The sequence below is a fragment of the Carcharodon carcharias genome, chromosome 17, assembly GCF_017639515.1.
Source record: "Carcharodon carcharias isolate sCarCar2 chromosome 17, sCarCar2.pri, whole genome shotgun sequence".
In the NCBI taxonomy this organism is placed as follows: Eukaryota; Metazoa; Chordata; class Chondrichthyes; order Lamniformes; family Lamnidae; genus Carcharodon; species Carcharodon carcharias.
In genome coordinates, this window is record NC_054483.1 from 46,281,044 (window position 1) to 46,304,423 (window position 23,380).

The 23,380-nt window shown below is 47.2% G+C and overlaps 1 protein-coding gene across 2 annotated transcripts in view; it reads left to right on the forward strand.

Annotated features, from left to right (window-relative positions):
• Positions 1–23,380, forward strand: part of LOC121289841 (catenin alpha-3-like) — a 1,845,970-nt gene that overhangs the window by 234,911 nt on the left and 1,587,679 nt on the right. The window lies entirely within an intron of this gene.

The window sequence follows — 23,380 nt, forward strand, 5'->3', positions numbered from 1 at the left end:
GGCCTCTGTTCGAGGAAGAAGCTAAGGGCCCTCAGACCATCCTGGTGGGGGATGGAGGTGTAGAGGGATTGGATGTCCATGTTGAAGAGGAGGCAGTTGGGGCCAGGGAACTGGAATTTGTTGATGTGACGTAAGGTGTCAGAGGAATCACGGATGTAGGTGGGAAGGGACTGGACAAGGGGAGAGAGGGAACCAGCTTATATTTCACCCCTCTCCTAATATCACTCAGTTCTGTTCAAGGGTCATGAGGACTCGAAATGTCAACTTTTTTCTTCTCCGCCGATGATTCCGGACCTGCTGACTTTTTCCAGGTAATTCTGTTTTTGTTTTGGACTTCCAGCATCCACAGTTTTTTGTTTTTATACCATTTTGGATACTGTTTGGGGGATGGCCTATCAGGGGAAATCAACAGCAGTAGTCAGAGCAGTGGCACCAAGGCTGTCTCTGTTGTTCAGCAGGGGGGGGGGGTCAAAGCACAGAAGACCAATTATCATAGGGGACTCTATAGTCAAGGGCTCAGATAAGCGCTTCTGTGGTCGTGAAAGAGACACCAGTATGGTATGTTGCCTCCCTGGTGCCAGGGTCCGGGATGTCTCTGATCGGGTACAGGACATTCTGAAGGGGGAGGGAGAACAGCCAGAGGTCGTGGTACACACTGGTACTAATGACATGGGCAGGAGGAGTGACGAGGTCCTGCAGCGTGAGTTCAGGGAGTTAGGCAGAAAGTTAAAAAACAGGACTTCTAGGGTTGTAATCTCAGGATTACTCCCTGTGCCACGTGCCAGTGAGGCTAGAAATAGGAAGATAGTGCAGCGGAACACGTGGCTGAACAGATGATTTAGGAGGGAGGGTTTCCGATATCTGGATCATTGGGATCTCTTCCGGGGCAAGTGGGACCTGTACAAGAAGGACGGATTGCATCTAAACTGGAGGGGCACCAATATCCTGGCTGCGAGGTTTGCTAATGTCACTGGGGAGGGTTTAAACTAGTATGGCAGGGGGATGGGAACCAGAGCAATAGGTCAGCAGGTGAAATAAATGCCTGGGAACCAGTGAATATGGCCAGTAGGACTAAGAGGAAGGGCAGGCAGGGAGAAATTACTGAACACAGTGGGACTGAGGGTCTGAAATGCATTTGTTTCAATGCAAGAAGTATAACAGGCAAGGCAGATGAGCTTAAAGCTTGGATTAGTACTTGGGACTATGATGTTATTGCTATTACAGAGACTTGGTTGAAGGATGGACAGGATTGGCAGATAAACTTTCCAGGATTTAGATGTTTCAGGCAGGATAGAGAGGGATGTGGAAGAGGTGGGGGAGTTGCACTGCTGGTTAAGGGGAATATCACAGCTGTACGACAGGAGGACACCTCGGTGGGCTCATGCGGCGAGGCAATATGGGTAGAGCTCCAGAATAGGTAGGGTGCAGTCACACTGTTGGGGGTTTACTATAGGCCTTCCAATTGCCATCAGGAGATTGAGGAGCAGTTATGTAGGCAAATTTTGGAAAGATGTAAAAACAATAGGGTTGTTGTGGTGTGGTGATTTTAACTTTCCCTATATTGACTGGGAATCACTTAGTACTAGGGGTTTGGATGGTGCAGAATTTGTAAGGTGCATCCAGGAGGGCTTCCTGAGACAATATGTAGATAGTCCAACTAGGGAAGGGGCAATACTGGACCTGATAATAGGGAATGAACCCGGCCAGGTGGTCAAAGTTTCAGTAGGGGAGCATTTTGGGAAAAGTGACCATAATTCAGTAAGTTTCAAGATACTGGTGGATAAGGATAACAGGAGTCCTTGGGTTAAGATGCTAAATTGAGGGAAGGCCAATTATAACAATATTAGGCAGGAACTGAGGAATCTAGACTGGAGGCGAATGTTTGAGGGCAAATCAACAACTGACATGTGGGGGGCTTTCAAACGTCAGTTGATAAGAATTCAGGACCGGCATGTTCCTGCTAGGATGAAGGATAAGCATGGCAAGTTTCAGGAATCATGGATAACGAAGGATATTGTGAGATTAGTCAAAAAGAAAAGGGAAGCATTCGTAAGGGCTAGAAGGCTGGGAACAGATGAAGCCCATGGAGAATATAAAGAAAGTAGGAAGAAACTTAAGCAAGGAGTCAGGACAGCTAAAAGGGGTCATGTAAAGTCACTTGCAACCAGGATTAAAGGAAATCCCAAGGTCTATTATACATATATAAAAAGAAAGAGGGTACCCAGGGAACTGGTAGGCCCACTCAGGGACAGAGGTGAGAATCTGTGTGTGGAGCCAGAAGAAATGGGAGAGATACTAAATGAATACTTCTCATCAGTATTCACCAAAGTGAAGGACTTAGCGGTCGATTTTTCTAGGGAAGAGTGTGTAGATAGCCTGGATCATTTTGAGATCAAAAAGAGGAGGTGTTAGATGTCTTAAAGAATATTAAGGTGGATAAGTCCCCAGGGCCAGATGGGATCTACCCCAGAGTACTAAGGGAGGCAAGGGAGGAGATTGCTGGGGCCTTGACAGAAATCTTTGTATCCTCACTGGCTATGGGTGAGGTCCCAGAGGACTGGAGAATGGCAAATGTTGTTCCATTGTTTAAGAAGGGTAGGAGGGATAATCCAGGAAATTACAGGCCGTTGAGCCTTACGTCAGTGGTAGGGAAATCATTGGAGAAGGTTCTTCATGACAGGATTTACTACCATTTACTAATAATATTAGTGAGAGGCAGCATGGTTTTGTGAAGAGGAGGTCGTGTCTCACTAGTTTTTCGGGGAAGTAACAAAGATGATTGACAATGGAAGGACAGTGGATGTTAGCTACATGGATTTCAGTAAGGTCTTTGACAAGGTCCCTCATGGCAGACTGGTACAGAAGGTAAAATCGCACAGGATCAGAGGTGAGCTGGCAGGATGGATACAGAATTGGCTTGGTCATAGAAGACAGAGGGTAGCAGTGGAAGGGTGCTTTTCTGAAAGGTGAGCTGTGACTCGTGGAGTTCCGCAGAGATCAGTGTTGGGACCTTTGCTGTTTGTGGTATACATAAATGATGTGGAGGAAAATGTAACTGGGCTAATTAGTAAGTTTGCAGACGACACTAAGGTTGGAGGAGTTGCAGATAGTGAAGAGGATTGTCAAAGGATACAACAGGATATAGATCGATTGGAGACTTGAGTGGAGAAATGGCAGATGGAGTTTAATCTGGACAAATGCGAGGTAATGCATTTTGGAAGGTCTATTACAGGCAGGAAATACACAGTAAATGGCAGAACCCTTAAGTGCATCGACGGGCAGAGGGATCTGGATGTACAGGTCCACAGGTCACTGAAAGTGGCAACGCAGGTGGATAAGGTTGTCAGAAAGGCATATGGCATGCTTGCCTTCATTGGCAGGGGTATTGAGTATAAAAGCTGGGAAGTCATGCTGCAGCTGTATAGAACCTTGGTTAGGCCGCACTTGGAATATTACGTGCAATTCTGGTTGCCACATTACCAGAAGGATATGGAGGCATTGGAGAGGGTGCAGAAGAGGTTTACCAGGATGCTGCCTGGTCTGGAGGTTATTAGCTATGAGGAGAAGTTGGAGAAACTCAAATATGTTCTCACAAGAGCGACGGAGATTGAGGGGCGACTTGATAGAAGTTTACAAAATTATGAGTGGCATGGACAGCGTAGATAGTCAGAAGCTTTTTCCCAAGGTGGAAGAGTCAATTACTAGGGGACATAGATTTAAGGTGAGAGGAGAAAACTATAAAGGTGACGTGCGGGGCAAGTTTTTTACGCAGAGGGTAGAGAGTGTCTGGAATTCGCTGCCAGAGGAGGTGGTGGAAGCAGGTACAATAGTGGTGTTTAAGAGGCAGCTTGACAAATACATGAATAAGATGGGAATAGAGGGATACGGTCCCCAGAAGTGCAAAATGTTTTAGTTGACGGGCAATATGATCGGCGCAGGCTTGGAGGGCTGAAGGGCCTGTTCCTGTGCTGTACTTTTCTTTGTTCTTTGTTCACTCACTGAGTATTCAGCTGGTGTGCGATCACCACAAATGGATCCTGCAGATCTGTGCAGATTCCCAAGGAATGTCTACGACTCCTACATCCTCAGCAGCTCTCAGATCCCTGACACCTTCCAGGGTCCAGAGAGGCTGCAAGATTGGCTCCTCAGGGACAAGGACTACCCACAGACGACGTGGCTGATGACGCCTGTACGATGGCCTCAGACTGCAGCAGAGTGACAGTATAATACAGCTCGAATTTTGCTGGAGCAAACAATAGGCATCTTGAAAATAAGGTTATGGTGCCTCGACAGGTCCAGAGGGTGTCGTGCATCATCATTGCTCCCTGCATGCTCCACAACCTGGCGCTGCAACAGGGGGAGGAGCTGGCTGGGGAGGAGATGGAGGGGCTGCAAGTCGCCTCCAATGAGAAGAATTTCGAAGCGGATGATGATGATGAGGCCATTGCACTGGCCAGATAAGGCAGGCTTATTCGGGAGGGCCTCGTAGTCACAAGCTTCTTGGAAGATGATGACGAGATGCAGTGAGGACAGTCCTGACATCCTGACCTTGCATCAATGAATGTTTGACCCCTGTATGGCTGATGGCAGCACACATACCCTCAGTGCTCAGGCTCATGTCATGGAGACACAGCGGAGACTCAACTAGTCGTTCAATTCCAGGAGGATGATGATGACGCAGTGAGGAGACTCCATAGATCTTCACATAGCCTCTGTGAATGTCTGATTCCTGTCTGGCTGAGGGCAGCTCACTTGTGCTCTGTGATCAGGGTTATATCATGGAGACGCAGCCATGAAACTTTAAATGCACCTGATCCTTTGTTAGCCTTCAGCACCTGAGACCTTCAGGAGCACAGCATCACTGGTCACAGATGCTGAAGAGATGGGGGCCAGTCCCACCTCAAAGGTGCTGAGATCACACAGAGAGAATGAGAGAACTCTGTGAAACCTGCCCACGACATTCTGGCAGCAATGACCAGCACCGCCGAGGTGCAGGCATCAGTAATGTGTCGAGTGAGTGTGAAGCTGAACCATCACTTTGCTCTGAAGGTTACACACTGCACAGGGAGGAGGCCCAGGACTGAGACACCTGCCTTTATCTTGTGCAGAAAGGTTTCACATCTGAGTGACATGAGCACTGCTCATCAGAACAAGGAGCCATAAGCAGTGGAACATTCTTGGGAGGTTACTGACAATAGTGAACATTATGTACAAGTGATTAACACCCAGACTGTGCAACTACATCTTCTTAACCTTCCTAACCCTCCTCTACATTGGTGCTCCCTGGCCATCCACAGTGGAGGTGGAGGCAGCCTGCTGACTGCGATGCCCTGTCTGTGATGACTTTGGCGGGTGCCCTCTGGAGGGCTAAGACCTGGAGGGCCCCGGCCTGCTTTCGGGGTCCTACCGTGTGGCAGTGGCACCCTCCTCGGCCTGTGGAACTGGAGCTACTGGGGTCACAGGAAGAGGGGATTTGGGTCGTACGGACATTACCAAAGTCACCTGGCTGCATGACTCTGGGGTTTTGAGCTGCTGATCCTCCTCCCTAAGGGTACCCAAGAGCGGCTGGCTGACTCCTTGAGGAGAAGGGGAAGATGGAGTGAGAACAAGCTGCCCTGAATCCCTCTCGCATTGACACTTTTGGAGACCAACTATGGCACCACCGATGGAGTTCTGCCCACGCAGCAGTGCAGGAGCGACATCCTGGACCAAGGTCTCCATGGCGGCAGCCATTCTGCCAGTGTTGACCTCGGTGCGTTGCGACGCCGGCACTATCACCTCAGCCTGAATGTGGATGGACTCCTCCATCGTGCCTTGCAATCTGAGGAATACAGCGGACATCCCTTCCTGATGTTCCCGAGCTTGCCTTTGCTCCAACAACTGTGCCATGACCGAGTCCAGAGGCTCGTCATCTGACTCGGAGTCAGCAGATTTAAGGCCTCCATCCGTCCCCTGAATGCCAGAAACCTGGGAAGTCCCTGTTGCTGCCTGCTGTGGGTCAGACAGTGCGATGTGCTCACCAGATTGTGATCCCGAGCCTACTCTAGAACTAGGTCCCATTGACGTGTGTGTCTCTGCACTGGCGGAGGGTATGGGTGAGCGCTATGACGGAACTTTAGGGAGGATGCTCTCAGATTCCTCTTCCAAGGTTTCTTCAGGGCAAGAGCCAAGGACCTGGGTCGTGGGCCCCCTCGGTTGTTTCCCAAATGTGCCTCCGAAAGCAAGGAGAGATAATTAGTGCATGGCAGGGGACTGTAGTACAAGGGATCTCACTCACAGCTTGGCTTTCTGATGGATGCTGCACTTCTCGATCATGACTTGGTTGAGCACCACCAACCTCACCGTCAACACAGGAACGGTCCAGATCGTCAAACGGCCAGCTGGGTGGCTCTGCTTTCAAAGTCTGTGAGGACCTTGATTTCAGGCATTTCTCCACCGGCCTGCTGACACCTGTTGTGTGCCAGCTTGTTCTGCATGAATAGGGATGGACAGAGTCTAAGCAGGACGCCTGCCAGGCCAGATGAGAAGGATGCCTGGCATGTGTGTGTGGTGAGTGGTGCCATGGATGGATGTGGACATGACCCACTGGGCAGATGAAGGTGTGTGTGAGATAGTGAACGGTGATGTCCCTTGAACTGGCAGTGAGTGAGATTCCTGAGCATGGTGATGGGTTTGTGAATGTGAGTTGAAAATGATGAGAAGAGTGACTTACCCTGGCGGAATGGAGGAGATCATTCATCCTCTTTCAGCACTGGGTGGCTGTCCTCTTTTGCAGTGAGTTGGCGCTGCCACCACCTCCCATGCTGGATTGCTTGCTGGTCTTCACCCAGACCGGCAATAGAGGACATCGCGGTGGGTCTCCACTGTGTCCAGTAGGTGCTCGAGGGAGGTGTCACTAAATTTTGGAGCACAGGTTTCCTCCCCTTGGCAGCCATCAGTCCCCAGCAGCTTTCAATCCCTTAGAGAGTAATAGATCTGTGCAGGGATGCCCTTCGAATCTGGCAGCCGGATTACTGAAGGCCTGAGGTGACGGTAGTGCAGGTGAATCAGAGGGTGCTCTGCCAGTGATTCACCGTGTTTCCTGTGAATGCATCATTAAAGAGGCAGGACGCGCCGGGAAAGGGATGATGCGGCGCAAAAACCCACCATTGTGGCCGGCGGGTAAAACGGCTCTTTCACTTCCACTACTGCACTGCGTGCAAATTTGGGATATTTCCGTCCCCAGATATTGATGTCAGTTTATAGTTAGTTTTCCAATAAACCAACATTGGTTCAGGCATGTCAATGTCTCAGCAATCATTCCTTAGCCAGTCACAAACCACATAGAACACCCACCCTATCAGGGAGGGAGTCTGCATGAAAGCTGGCAGCCAATATAATTCCCAGTTAGAATGGTGTGCGGCATGGAGCAGGGCGAGGGTAGATGGGGTGGGGAGCTGGGCGGACAGGGCAGGGGTGGAGGGGAGACATGGAGGGAAAATGCCTTGGGGGGAAACAGATGGACACAGGAGGCCCGAAAAAGAAACAACAGCCTGGCCACCATTCCTGATTGGACTCAGCGCCAGCCTCCAGTGCTGTGGGCAAAATCCCAACTGTGGAGGGCAGAGACTTTTAAGTGGCCATGAATTGGCCAATTAAGGGCCTCAATTGGTCCACTGGTGAACGGGCAGCTCAATGTCTCCCAGACCATTGGTAAAATCGCAGCGGGCATGGGTGGGTGCCAGTGGGCATCAGGAACAGTGCAGCTGGCATGGTGCCCAATTTTCCAGCTTCACCGCCTGCCATCCCACCCCTAGGGGTGGAGGGCTGTAAAATTCTGGCATAAATCCTTTTTTATAATGTGGTCACCAGAATCACACTCAGCACTCTAAGTGTGATCTAATAAGGTTTGATAGAGATTTAGCATAATTTCCCACTTTTCAGTTCTGTCCCCTAGAAATAAAACTGAGCACTTAGTTTGCTTTGTTTATGGCCTTGTTAACCTGTAGCCCATCTCTTAGTGGCTATCCCCAACGAGGATACTCTGTACAATGGGTACACACTACTGTGGTTACTCATTACAGGGAGTATACCCAACAGATTAAGTGAGTTGGCAGAGCTGATAGATGGATCTCCGTGCGAGATAGTTTGAGGTCAACCACTGGACTCAAGAAAAAGAGGTAAAAACAGCTCAGAATTTTCAAATCCGAGTAAAAATCAGTAATACTGGCACCAGTAAGACCGGAGTTCCACTTTAAGGTATACCAGACAAGTTTGGACAAGTTTTATTGGTTTTCCCTCAAGTGTTTTCAAGATCTGAAGTGCTGTGACCTGCAAGGTTCTGGAAAGTGGGATTAAAATGAGAGGATAGGTTATTTTTTTCCCTTATTGGCTGGTGCATACACGATGGGGTGAATGGCCTCTTTTTGCACCGTAACTTTTTACTGTGATTCTATCATTTTCCAAATAGCGAGAAGCTAGGAAGTGTGGTTGAGCAAAGATGTTTAGGAGTCTAGAAAAGTTAGTGACGGAGTCAAAGCTAATTAAAAAGGTGAATGAAATGTTAGCCTTTTTCTTAGGGGCTGCAATACATTGAGACATAATATGCTACACTTGTACAGCACTCTGCTTAAGACCCTATCTGGACTACAGTATTCAGTTCCCAGCATTACACCTCAGGCATGGTATAGTGGCCTTGGAGTGGGGACAGGGTAGATTCACCAGAATAATACCTGGGATAATAGGGTTAAATTGAAGACAGGTTGCACAGACCAGCTTGTATTCCCTTGAATATAGAAGACTAAGGATCTGATCGAACTGAGGTTGTGTAAGATGCTTATTTGATTTAAATTGTTGAGAGATGGGGAGGAACCATTTGCTATTTGCTCTGGATGTCCCGAAAAGGGGAACAATCTTAAAATTGGAATAAGGCCATCAGAGGTGATGTCAGGAAACACTTAGTTACACAACTGAAATATAGAACATCCTCCCTCAAAAAAATGTTGAAACTGGGTCAGTTGGAAAATTCAAAACTGTGTGAGATTTTTGCCTGCTAAGGATACTGAGGAATATGAAAGAAAAACAGGTAAACGGAGCTACGATACAGATCAGCCAAAATCTAATTGTATGGTGGAACTGGCTAGAGGGGCTGAGTGACCTCCTCCTTTTCCTATTTTGTTAGGCAGGGTCAGCCACAATCTGAATGGTGGAGCACGATGAAAGGCAGTTTTCTAATGCAGGTTCTTTTTTTAATGTATTGTAGGGAAGCCATTATCTTTTCTACATCTGAGAGACAGAATGATTACAGCACCTATACTTGTTTTGGTGCTGAAAATTCTGAGAAGTTATTGTTTTGAGAAGGTTTAATTATACAGCTGGTAACTATACTCACTGTCACCTCGACACAAAATCCATAACTCATTAAAGGCAGGAACTGAAAAAAATACTTTAGTATGAAGATGCTCAATAAAGGTTTGGACTTGAGAGCTGCCTCATCACGACTTTGTTTCCTTTCAATCCTCAGCCTGCTTAAGTATCCTCGACAGTCACTCTCCATCCCAGAGAAAATGGGCTGGATTTTACCAGGCGCTGTATTCTCCTCACCCGCCTATCTGAAAAGTCAGCCGTCAGCCAGTCCACCTGAAACCCAGATGCTCTGTTGGATTATTATTGGATTGAGAGCAGCCTTAATTGTTTCAGAGGGACTTCCGCCCCAGTCTGAGGGGGGAGTCCTGCCTTAGTCTCAACAGCACCAAGTTCAAACAGTGGCCACTGCTGTGACTATAAGCAGTCCCTGAGGAAGAAGTGATGGAGTCTGGACTTCAAGCTAACTCTGGGACTTTAGACAGACCTGGCGAGCACGCATAAGAAATGGGTGAGAGGCCACGGCGGAGGGGTGAGGTGGCTAAAGTGGGGGCTATGATTTTTGGAGGAGGGGCCTCCAATGGGCATGGAGTACTGCCCTGAAGGAGGTGCCCCCACTTCTTGTCAGACAGCAGCCTACTCAATGAAAGCAGCTAGGCTACCCACCTTGCCTCTGCCTTCCCCTGTCGCACTTAAAAAAGGAACAAAAGTGGACTGATCTCCTTAAGTAGTCATTAATAGTCCACTTAAGAGCCTGAATAGGCCCAAGACCTGACAACTACCCCACCCACTGTAATATGGGAGACAGGTCAGGGCTGGACGGTAAGGCAATGAGATAGCCACCTGATTTATTTTATGACCCCCTCCACCTTCAAACACACCAGCAGGAGGCCATAAATAAAAGCAAAAAATGCTGGAAATCCAAAACAAAAACAAAAATACCTGGAAAAACTCAGCAGGTCTGGCAGCATCTGCGGAGAGGGACAAGTTCCCCCCACTCTCTCACCGAATTCTAGCCACTCAGTTTTAGATTCCAGCGGTAGCTCAATGGTAGCACTCTCCCCTCTGAGTCAGAAGTGCAGAAGTGTAACGTGGAATTAAAAGCTAATATACTATCATGTTTCATTTATGGTGAGCATGAAGCTAAAGACATAATCATAAAAATGTTAAACTGAGGCCCATCTGCCATCTCAGCTGGATGGAAATGAGTCCATGACATTATTTCAAAGGAGACCATCCTGGGACAATATTTATCTCTTAATTAACAGCACTGAACAATTTATCTGGTTATTATTGGGAGAGGGTGGTGTAGTGGTAATGTCACTGAGATAGTAATCCAGTGATTCAGGCTAATGCTCTGGGGACACGGGTTCAAATCCCACCTCAGCAGCTAGTGGAGTTTAAATTCAATTAATTAAATCTGGAGTTGAATTATCTCAGTACCATGACAGCTATCATTGATTGTTGTAAACCATCTAGTCCCTTTAGGGAAGGAAATCTGCTGTCCTTACCTGGTCTGGCCTACACGTGACTCCAGGTCCACAGCAATGTTGTTGACTCTTAACTGCCCTCTGAAATGGCCTAGCAAGCTGCTGCTCAATTCAAGGGCAACAAAGACTGGCCTTGTCAGTGATACCCACATCCCATGAAAGAAATAAATTATTCCATTATTGTTCCTGGCACACTGCCTGATACATAGGCTGCTATGTCTCCTACAGTTTAAGTGACTACAGATCAATAGTATTTCATTGGCTGTCTAGAGCTTGCGGCTGTCCTGAGGTTTTGAAAGGTTGTACATAAATGCAAATGTTTAAGGGGAAGCCAGACATGTATGTAAGGAAGAAAAGAATAGAAACATATGCTGACAGCATTCGATGAAGTTGGCTGGGCAGAGACTCATGGTGCTGTACATTCTGTGTAATTCTATGCACGGTTTTCCTTCTTTCTTTCCTGTATTCTCGGCTTTTTCTCAGGCCCTTTCCACCTGCATCAATGAACTTGGAAGAGACAAGGACATCAATGACAGAGCAGGGAGGCTGTGGAGTGTGGTGACCATGGACTTCCATTGGTCCATGATTATGCTTGGCAAAGTACTGCAGTGGTTTACTGTTGCCATCTGCAGTTTGGCTGAGCAGGAAACTCTCCCAATCTTACTGCCTGCCATCAGGCACATTAGAAGGCTTTACAGGCTGATATACAACCTATTTGGCCACATTATGTACACACCTTCCATGGCCATCAAATCCTGAAGTGGGACTTGATCCCTGAGCTGTTGGTCCAAAGGCAAGGGCGCTACCACTGCCCCACAAGACCACCTCCCTACCCCTCCCAGTTGTCCCAATGTAATTCTTACCTTTGAAATGGAGTATTTCAGAGGCATACACATGTTCTGGTTATGAGATTTGACTTAATAATCTGAAGCAAAAATTGCACCAGAACTTTCCACACAAACTTCACTCCCACGAACACCTTATTTTCAGTGTTCCATAGTCACTACTGACAAAAATAATTGAGCAATAAAAGAAACCTGAGTTTCTGTGACATTAAAAGCTATTTTGATCAGATCATTGTCTTTTACAGAACTGTTAATATTTGTAAATGGAAATTATTTGGAATATTTGGAAAATGAAAGAAAAATTGAAGTGTTTTCAAATTGAGTCTGGTGAAAAATAATGGGCGGGGTTTTCCGGCCCCTCTCACTGCTGGGATTGTCAGTGTGCTTTGGGCTGAACTGCCGAATCTCCTGTGGTGCAGCCGCCACAAGAGGGCTGGAAAATCCCGGCCAATGACTAAAAATTCTAACAGATTTTTCATGTTATTCGCAGAGGATGGTTATCATTTTCTCTGAATTCAGGGGCAGAATTCATCCCCTGTTGGGCAGGCACGCGCCCAACACAGACGGTAGTAGTAAAATAGTGCACGATGTCATTAGGCGTGCATCCCCATGGTGACTGTGCACTCTCGCAATATTTCACGCAGCGGGCACACGCAAGAGGGGGCGGCACGCCCACCGACAATTAAGGCCCTCAATCAATTAATTAAATGGAATTTTTCGCTGCCCACCCAACCATTTGGTTTGAGGTATCGACCAGTGATTACAAAGAAACTTTTAAAACTCATTTGCAACATGTCCCTGCTCATGTGGCCAAGTTGCATGAGGGGTCATGTTTACCTTATTTTTTAAAACTTTATTTTTAATGTGCAAAATCTCCAGCTCTCTGAGGTAGCTCTGTGCCTTCAGGGATCTTTCACTGAGCGCACCCGCAGGCATGAGCACTCGCACTCCTCCCCCTCACCCTGGCAGTGCTGAGCATTTCAGTGCACGTTTCACACTGGCTGGCCGTTAATTGGCCAGTGTGAAATCACTGTCGGGGCCCGATCATGGACGGCAGACCGTTGTGTGGCTGCTCCCCGGCCCGCCCGCCACATCTACCCGTTGAGGGGAAAATCCTCCCCCAGTTGCAGTTTCCTGATTTCTTAATTTTCCTTAAATTCACCTCTGCCATCCCCACCCCCAATTAATTAGTTTTGCCTTCTCCAGATAAAGGCTGTTTCTGTGAATTAATGGGTGCAAATGCTAGCCTTGCTCAATAATGTTTCCCAAGAGTCAAAGGGAAGGGAAAGGACACTGACATTCATGGTTAGAACGTTTTAATAATCTAAACTGACACTCACTTGCAGTACTGAGGGAGTGTTGCACTGTCAGAAGTGCCATCTTTTAGATGGATGTTATATATTCCACGGAACTATTTTGAAGAAGAGCAGGGGTGTTCCCTCCTTCCTCCTCTCTCTCTCTATCTCTCTCTGTCTGTCTTGCTTTCTCTCTGTCTGTCTGTCTATCTCGCTCTCTCTGTCTCACTTTCTCTCTGTCTGTCTGTCTATCTCACTCTCCCTGTCTGTCTCACTTTTTCTCTGTATGTCTGGCTCACTTTCCCTCTCTCTGTTTCTCTCTCTCTCTATCTCACTTCCTCTCTTTTTGCCTGCTTGTCTGTCTGCCTCTCTCTGTCTCTCCCTCCCTATCACTTTCTCTGCCTGTTTCTAACTGTCTCTCTGCCTGTCTCACATTTTCACTGTCTGACAGCCTCACTTTCTTTTTCTGCCTATCTCACTTTCTCTCTCTGTCTGTCTATCTTGTTAGACACAGCTGATGGTAAATGCTGAGCTGCTCAAATCCCAAAGGGAAATTTGAAAAAACTGCCACAACTGTTTTGAAATTTGTATTAATTTTGGCATGAAACCTTTATGAATAGAATAAATGATTTTAAGCACACACATAAATCTACAAATTACTACAATGATAACATCTAAATCCCCTCTATGATATGACCCTGATCACGGAGCCCAAGCGAGCTGCCCTCGGCCAGACAGGAGTCAGACATTCTCAGAGGCTCTGTGAAGATCTATGGAATGTTCTCACTGTGTGTCGTCATTATCCTCCTGCAATCGAGCAACTATTAGAGCCTCCACTGCATTTCCATGACAGGAGCATTCTCACAGAGGGTATGTGTACCGCCATAAGCCAGACTGGAGTCAAATGTTCACAATGCGCTGTGAGGATCTATGGTGTCTCCTCACTGCATGTCATCATCATCCTCCACAAATCTAGCAGCTATGAGGGTCTCCCAAGCATGCCTGCCTCATCTGGCCAATGTGAGCGTCTCACCCCCATCACCATCACCTCCAAGGACATCCTCACCCTCATCCCCATCAGCATCCTCTTCATTGGATGAAATGTGCAGCTCCTCCATTTCATCCTCAGCCAGCTCCTCTCCCCATTGCAGTGCCAGGTTGTAAAAGGCGCAGCAGACCATGACGATGCATGTTACTCTCTGTGGACTATATTGCAGGGCTCCACCAGACCCGTCCAGGCACCGGAACCTTAGCTTCAGCACCCCGATGATCTACTCCACCAATTTGCGAGCTGCTGCATGAGCCTCATTATAGCATCGCTGTGCTGCAGTCTGAGGCTTCTGTGGGTGGTCCTTGTCCCCGAGAGAAATCCCTGCAGCTTCTGTAGGCCCTGGAAGGCTCCAGGGATCTGTGAATGACTGAGGATGTAGGCGCCGTGCACACTCCGTGGAAATCGTGCACACACCTGCAGGATATGGTTCTGGTGGTCGCACACCAGCTGCACATTCGGTGAGTGGAATCTCTTGTGTTTGATGAAGTCCTCTGAGTGTAGTGATGGAGACCTGAGTGCCAGGAGTGCAGTCAATTGCACCCTGTACCTGTGGGAATCCCGAGATCAGGGTTAAACCAATTGCCCTTGCATCCTGGCTGTCCCGGTCCTGGGCAAAATGCACAAATTTGTGTGCCATGGAGAAGATGGCATCCATGACCTCATGGATGCATTTGTGGGTGGTGGATTGTGAAATCCCACAGAGATCACCTGTGGAGCCCGAAAAGGAGCCACTGGCATAGAAATTGAGCACCGCAGTCACTTTCACAGCCACTGGCAATGGATGCCCTCCATGTCCCCTTGGCGCCAAGTCTGCAGTTTGCAGTGAGCCACCAGGTCCCTAGACATGTTCTCAGTCATCTGCAGGAATGGCAGGCGGTGTCTATGCAACCTGGGTGTCACTTGGCACCGACCAGCCACAGCTCACTGTCACTCCTGAGCAGTATGTGTGGGAGTCCCTGCTGCCCCTTCTTCATGAGGTTACTGCCCCTGCCTTTGCACAGCCAGGAGCTCCAGTCACTCTCTCCTGCATCTTCTACAGTCTCTGTAGGCCATCAGGCATACAGCTAGGTCACCAGGATTCATGATCCTGATGTGGTCCTCCTGCAGCATGAAAGAGAGAGAGAGATGTGGTTATCAAGGCTGCACTTAGCACCTTTCCTGGCCCTGTGTGACCCCGCCCCCTTAATGCTTCCCGGAGAGTGCTGGTCACCCCTCGGATGGCCAGAGATGAGTGAGCTGCATGGCTGCCCTGTCAACCTGCAACATGGGGGAGACTGGTCCAAACCAGGATGCTGAGATTGAGGGGGCAGGGGAGAGGTAAGACCTGGAGCACTTGGTGGCACTTTGGTGCCTCTGTGTTGCTTGCATGGGCAGGCAGGCTAGGAGCCCAATCCCAATCATATCACTGTGGCTGTGCCTGACCTGTCTTAATTGCAGAGGAATAGTTAGTTTTTACGGGTGTCCCTACTGCACGGCCACTTCCCTCACCTACCCTGCCCCCCCCACCTCAATTTCTCATGTGAGGGATCCAATGCCAGGGCAGTAGTTGCCTCCAGATACCACCCCACCCAAAAACAGCCGCGCCCAAGGCAGGGTGGGACTTCACTCAGCCCCCCCAGTGCCCCTGAAGCCTGCAAAGCAACAAGGACCCAATGCTGTTCACTCATCTCCAGTTCCCCCAAAGTGAAGGTTGCTAAGTGCATGTTGCCTGTGCACTGTTATGAAACATGTCGATGTGCTTTCCCAACGACGTGGACGGTGATCTGGCGGAGTTTCAGAGCCTGGATGGCCTTTTAATGAGATGCTGATATATTACAATGAGCTCCCTGATGACCATTGGTGGGAAACCCGGCCCATCATTGGCGGGCTGAGCGGACGATTGCGAACTGCCTTCCACCATCGTGAAACCGATTGCGCTGTATTGTCTGTGCATGCCACCTATCATGCCTGCCACCAGTGGGCATGGAAAATTCTGCCCATAGATACAGGCCCCACTATTACCCTACTTTAAAATAAATTCCAAATAACATTATGAAAATTATTATATTTTCCTGACACCCTGTCTCCCTCTCTTTCTCTGTCTGTCTCTCTCCCTCTGCCTGTTTCACTATCTCACTTTCTGTCTGTCTCTCTGTCTCACTTTCTGTCTGTCTGTCTTGCTTTCTGTCTCTGTCCACCTGTCTCTCTTTTTTTGTCTGTCTCACTTTATCTCTCTCCTTGTTTGTCTCATGTTCTCTCTGTCTCTCTCTCTATCTCTCTCTGTTTGTCTGTCTGTCTATCTCTCTTTGAATCACTTTCTGTCTGTCTCTGTGTCTAACTGTCTGTCTCTCCCTCTCTGTCTATCTCACTTTCTGTCTGTCTCTCTCTGTCTTTTTGTCTTACTTTCTCTTTGTCTCCCTGTCTATCTCCATGTCTGTCTGTCTCTGTGTCTGTCTGTCTCTGTGTCTATCCGATTCCTTGACTGTCTGTCTGCCTCTCTTTCTACCTTCTCCAGGCCTCTGAAAGTGCTGCAAATTCAATGAATTTTTTGTGAACTGTAGTCACTGTTGCAGTCTAGGTAAAAGCATGCGGGAAAGACCCCTAAACAGTAATGAGATAAATGACCACTCAATATGCTCTTTCCAGAACTGATTGAGAGTTAATTATTGGTCAACACAACTGGAAGAACATCTGCCTCCTCTTCGAATAGTGTCATGGGATTGTTTACATCAACCTGAGAGGTGAATGGGGTCTTAATTTAATGTCTCATCCAAGATGGGAGCACCCCTCCCGCCCCCTGCTTCCCCCACCCCCGGCTCCCCTCAATGCAGCACTGACATTTCAGCCAAGGCTTTGTGCCAAAGGTTAATGGAGCTTAAACCCAGAGCTTCTGGCTCAAATGGACAGCCCTTTTTTAGTCTCCTTTTTGCAACAACCAACTGCTTCATCCAATCCCTTTATGTGCTTTTCTTGTTTATATCAATGAACTGAGTTACCAACCTTTTTAATAAAATGCAACCAATGAAACGACCCAAACTTTAAAAATGTGTATTAACTCACATCTTAACTGGTAATAAGCTTTATAATATCACAAAGACTTAAAAGATAGCTTTTAAAATAAAGTCTTCATTGATAGGGGCATAGAGTACAAGAGCAAGGAGGTTTTAGATGATGTGTCCCATCGTTTTCTGAACTTTGATTGCCTTTAAGGTAAATTAAGCTACAGTGATTCCTCATTTTTTGTCTTTCCAAGGAGACTGTAAGTTTAGCTAGTGGGGTTGGGGGTTGGGGGTGGTCGGGAGTGGCGCTATGGGAATCCTGAACCAGAATCTCGAAAACAACACAATCAAACGATGACAAATTTTGCAGTGTCGATTGTCATGTGTAACCTGCTTTCACGGCCTGATAAACAAAACTTAAAATCAGCAGAGTAAATTGTACTCTTTGCTTCAAAAAGAGTTGAAGTGTTCACGTTTTACCTTGTTTGATAATTTATGCACAGGAATTCCACTTACTTTCACTATTCCTGCATGGAGGGCTTTCCTTAGCACCATCTTTCAGTAAATGGAGGCAGGGTGGGGCTGACAAAAGTCAAGTCCAAGTAGATTTTATGAATGGCTTCACTTACTGTCATGATCATTGTCCCAACGAGTTTTAAACATAGATGCATGAATGTCTCAAAAACCCGGACAATAAGTAAAAATCTGTCAAAGAAAATAGAAGCCTTTGAAATGCGGATGTTCAGGCATATGTTTAAAATTCCGTATACACTGGGGAGGTGGTGGTGTAGGTTTTTCTCATTCCTTCATGGGATGTGGGCACCACTGGCTAGATTATTGCCCATCCCTAATTGCCCTTGTTTAGAGGGAAATTTTAAGACTCAGCCACATTGCTGTGGGTCTGGATTCACATGTAGGCCAGACTGGGTGAGGATAGCAGATTTCCCTCCCTGTAGGATAGCAGTGAACTAGATGAGTTTTTACAAAAATTGTCAATGGTTTTATGATCACCATCAGACTTTTAATTCCAGATTTTTATTGAACTCAAATTCCACCATCTGCCATGGTGGGATTTGAACCCACATCCCTAGAGCATTACCCTGGGTCTACAGCATGCTGGTCTAGTGACACTACTACTATGCCACCAGACCAGCAATCTGGAGGCCCAGGCTAATGCTCTGCGGACACTGGTTCAAATCCCACCATTGCAGCTGGTGGAATTTAAATTCAATTAATACATTTGGAATGTTAAAAAAAAACAATTCTTAGTAATAGTGACCATGAAACCATTGTCGATGCTCATAAAACCCATCTGATTCACTAATGCCCTTTAGGAAGGAAATCTGCCATCCTTACCTGGTCTGGCCTACATATAACTCTGGACTCACAGCAATGTGGTTGATTCTTAAATGTCTCTGAAATGGCGTAGCAAGCCACTCAATTCTATAAAACTGCTACAGAAAAGTCAATAAGGAATGAAACCGGACAGATCACTCAGCATTGGCCTAGGCACTGGAAATGACAATGGCACCAAGTCACATACCATCACTGTCGCTGGGTCAAAATCCTGGAACTCCCTCACTAACAGCACTGTGGGTGTACCTACACCACATGGACTGCAGCAGTTCAAGAAGGCAGCTCCACGCCACCTTCTCAAGGTCAACTAGGGATGAGCAACAAACGCTGGGCTAGCCAGTGATTCCCATACATCAAAGAATAAAATAAAATACAGACCATAAGACAAATGGAAAGATGCTTGAAATTGCATGACAGCAGTAAAGGAGATGTCAATATTTTGGCCATTTGATCGGAGCTAAAGAGCTACAGAGATCTCTCCCAGAAAAGTGGAGGGCAGCAGAAAAAGGGATCGACCTAGGTGGTTGTGACAAATGTCACAGAGTAGTTACAGACAAGCTACAGTGGATGTGTGAGGAAGGCATAAGAAAGACAAGTGTGACACACCATGACAGCAGGTCTCCTGGGGGGAGTAGCTATTAGCAGGAGGGGAGCAGGAGCTTGTGGGAATTGGACACTGTTACGTTGCTGGGCACTCGGGATGCTCTACAACTTAATCTGAAGATTTCTCAGAGAGCTCCAGATCTCTGATGGTAAACATTGTTAAGTGCAATTTAAATTTAGAAAATGCTATCATTTAATTGGTTTTAACTCCAGGCAGGAGCAGTGTGTAGGAGTAGTTCCGAAATAGGCAGATGAGACTGGAGCATGGCCAGCCGATTTTAACTGCTGGGCCTCATTTAAGTGTGCACCTACCTCATGCCAAAGCTGGCAGGAATGATGCCAAGATCGATGGGAGCCAGACACTGTTGGGGATGAGAGGTATGTGCTGGTGAGCAAGGAGAGGCAAGGCCATGGTAGACGAAGACCACCAATCCAATTGAGAGACTAGGAACACTTCAGGCTCTCTCCATCTCAAAACAAAGCTCTAAACTTTTATAAAATATGACCTCCCTTACCCTGGCCTCTCCTGACCACTAGGTTGCCTCCAGCTAGGTTTCTCTGGTGTGTTTGGCATCAGGTTGGTCCTCCCAACCCACACTGCTGTACAAATACAGCTGCAGCACTGACAATGCCACCTGCCTGCAACTTTTGCATTTCAATTAGGCCTCGTCTGCCTGGGGCAAGAAACTGGGCCGAATCAAAAGTTAATGGGGAAAATGATCCTGACCAGGAATGGAGTCACCTAGACCGATCAATCTAATAGCCTGATTTTCACCACTCTCATGCACTGTTTCTTCTTAATAGGAGTAGGTTAAAGTCAACCCCATTGTCTCGTGCATTTTAAAGTGGCTTAACTATGTCACAAGCTTCATTCCTAATAATATGACCTCAGCTTAATGGAGAAACCAAGGCTGTTGACTGCAAGTTATTTGACTTGCCTTCACTGGTCCATCTTCTGCTCCTTCCTATTGGTCACTGTTTAGCGACTACACCATATTTTAAGGAGATGCTATTTTAAAATTGCTGATTGGTTACCTTGAGATATTTGGGTTGGTGCATTTCATTTGTGATTTGTTGTTGTCTATGATTACAAACTGCAAACTGATCAAATACAGAAATAGAAATTTAGCTTGAATTGTACAGTGTGAGATCGATGTCTGCCACAAGAAGTAACATTGCAAAGTATATGCAAGACTTTCCTACAATAAATTGCTTGGTACATGGAGTTTGTCCCTTTAGAAATGATCTGCTTGTTAAGCACTCTTCCGATTCTAACACTGTAGCTGGTTGGATGAGCCTAGTTTCAACGAAACGCTTTTGTGGCTAAATAACTCTAGTTATCATTACCAGCACCATGATTGGCCCTGTGCCCAATTGTGAGGAAGAAAGGTCGAGCAAAATACCTGTACAAATAAAAGTACAACTAGAAAAACACAACTCAGAGTCCAGGGAAACCCAGAAGCTTCTTCTGTGAGAACTGCTGCTTAATGTGAGGAGAACATAGCTCGGTCAATGAGTAATAAACTATCTTTGCGAGACTGTGTGGAAAACATTTACATCACTTTCTGGAAAGTTTCTTACAAACTTCCTTCAGATACTTTCAGTTGACATGTCTACACCTCCATTTGCTGCAGTATAATCACAAGCCTTGTTAATCTGCCTGTTGTTGTATAAGTTATTTTGAGTCTTTCCTAATGCCCTGTATAACGTCTCTTTCACCTAATTGCAGGTACAGCAAATAATTAGGAAGGCAAATGGAATGTTAGCCTTTATTACAAGAGAGATGGAGTATAAAAGTAGGGGAGTCTTGCTACAACCGTATAGGCATTGATGAGACCACATTGAGGGCTAAATATTACAGAGCTGTATTGCTCACCCTCAGACAGCAGCTGGCCCACATTAAGTACTAACATTCTGTGGGCAGCATGAGTGAGGTGAGAGTGGGACTTTTACTCCCCGATGCGAGGAGGTCCCACCCTCCAAAGCTGCGGTCAATCCAATTGGCTGGCAGCTCTAGCAGTGTCAGAACCCCATAGTGGTTGCTGCTGGGACTGTAAGCAGGCGCACAGATAAAGAGGCATGGCTTCTGGAGTGAGGTAAGTCCTGGGGTTTGGACGGAAGGACTAGGGAGCCTAGCAAGGGGATCGAAGGAGGATCTAGAGTTTGGAGGCTAGGCGGAGAGGAACAGAGTGGGGCGGGGGGGAAGAAATCATCTTGGACGGGGGGTGTGGCCCTTGATACACACCCCTCCCCCAAAGGATATATTCCCACCGCCCCCCGCAAGTTTCCCAGTATAGCAGCCTGCCCACTCCGGCCTGCCTGCCCAAACCAGCTCTATTATGGCATGGGCAGTGTATTATTCAGGTCAGTTAGCTTGGTAACAAGCTCAATTGATCATTAATTATTATTTAAAAATGGTGGGCAGGCTGCCAATTTCAATAACCGGCCACCTACCATATTATGGGGGACAGCTCGGAGGTGGGCGGGAAGGTGGTGGGCTTGCCACCCCTCATATTTTACAAACCTACCTGCTGAAGACAAGCCCAGTGGGGGCTGTAAAATCCAGCCCCGAGAGTATTGTGCACCTGACTGCAGGTGGGATATACCTGCACTGGAAGCAGTTCATACAAGGTGCACTAGCCTGATTCCAGGAATGAAGGATGTTCTCTTATGAGGAAGAGTTGAGCAGGTTGGGCCGATAGTCATTGGAGTTTAGAAGAATGAGAGGTAACCTTGTTGAAATATGAGATTCTGAGAGGGTTTGACAGGGTAGGAGCTGAGAGGATTCTTTATCTCTTCAGGGAATCTAGAACGAGGGAACATTGTTTCAGAATATGAGGCCTCCCATCTAAGATGGGGGTGAGGAGGAATTTCTTCTCTCAGAGGGTTGTAGGCCCTTGGAATTCTCTAGGCCAGACAGCAGTGGCGGCTGGGTCATTGAATATATTCAAGGCTGAAAGAGACAGAGTTTTTCATTGACAGGGGACTCAAGTGTTATAGGGGAACAGAATGGTGGAGTTGAGGCCACAGTTAGATCAGCCATGATCTTATTGAATGGTTGAGCAGTCTCGAGGGGCCAAATGGCCTACTCTATCTCTTATGTTCTTATTTCTCATTACGTCCTTCAGTTATCTAAGTCAGGGATTCTCAATCTTTTTACTCTGAGGCCCTCCTCCCGTGTTATAAAAGTTCCACAGGCCCCCCTGGTAACACAACACTAGTATTTCTTTCCATATGAAAATCCCCTCAGTGCCGTTCCCACTCACCACATTACTGCTGCTGTTGTTAATATCTGAGTACTGCAGAAAATACTTGTCCCTCATACATGTTCCACTTCCTCTTACCCAATCACTGTACCCTCTTCCCAGCCTCTCTCTATCTTTCCCCCTCTATTGCCATCCCAGCCTCCCTCTATCCCTCCCCCTCTACTGCCATCCTGGGGGGTTACTATTGACCAGAAACTGAACTGGACTAACCATATAAATACTGTGGCTACAAGAGCAGGTCAGAGGCTAGGAATTGTGCGACGAGTAATTCACCTCCTGACTCCCCAAAGCCTGTCTGCCATCTACAAGGCACAAGTCAGGAATGTGATGGAATGTTCCCCACTTGTCTGGATGAGTGCAGCTCCAACAACACTCAAGAAGCCTGACACCGTTCAGGACAAAGCAGGCCGCTTGACTGGTATCCCATCCACAAACATTCACTCCCTCCACCACTGACGCACAGTAGCAGCAGTGTGCACCATCTACAAGATGCACTGCATGAATTCACCAAGGCTTCTTCAACAGCATCTTCCAAACCCACGACCACTACCATCTAGAAGGACAAGGGCAGCAGACAGATGGGAACACCACCACTTGGAAGGTCCACTCCAAGTCACTCACCATCCTGACTTGAAAATATATCGCCGTTCCTTTACTGTCACAAACAGCACTGTGAATGTACCTACACCTCATGGACTGCAGTGGTTCAAGAAGGCAGCTCACCACCACCTTCTCAAGGGCAGCTAGGGATTGGTAATAAATGCTGGCCCAGCCAGCAAAGCCCATATCCCATGAATGAATAAAAAAAGCCTCTCTCTATCCTTTCCCTCTGTCCGTCCCCCTCTATCCCCATCCCAGTCTCCCTCTATCCCCTTCAATCCCCGACATCCTCCCTGACTGTTTCCAGCACATCAGCCTGAACCACTTCCCTGCCTATTTGTCAATCAAACAGCCATTTTCCACCATCCCCAATATTTTTATACTGAATAACCAGAAGTGAAAACAAACAAAAATGCAAACAATTAAAAAGCACAATGTTTTAAGACTTGAATCATTTATCATTTCTTAAAACCCGATATTGCTCACAGCAACATCCGGATTGTTGTTAAATTCCTGGTGACTCCAGGGTAAATGCTGGAAAGTTGAAATCCTAC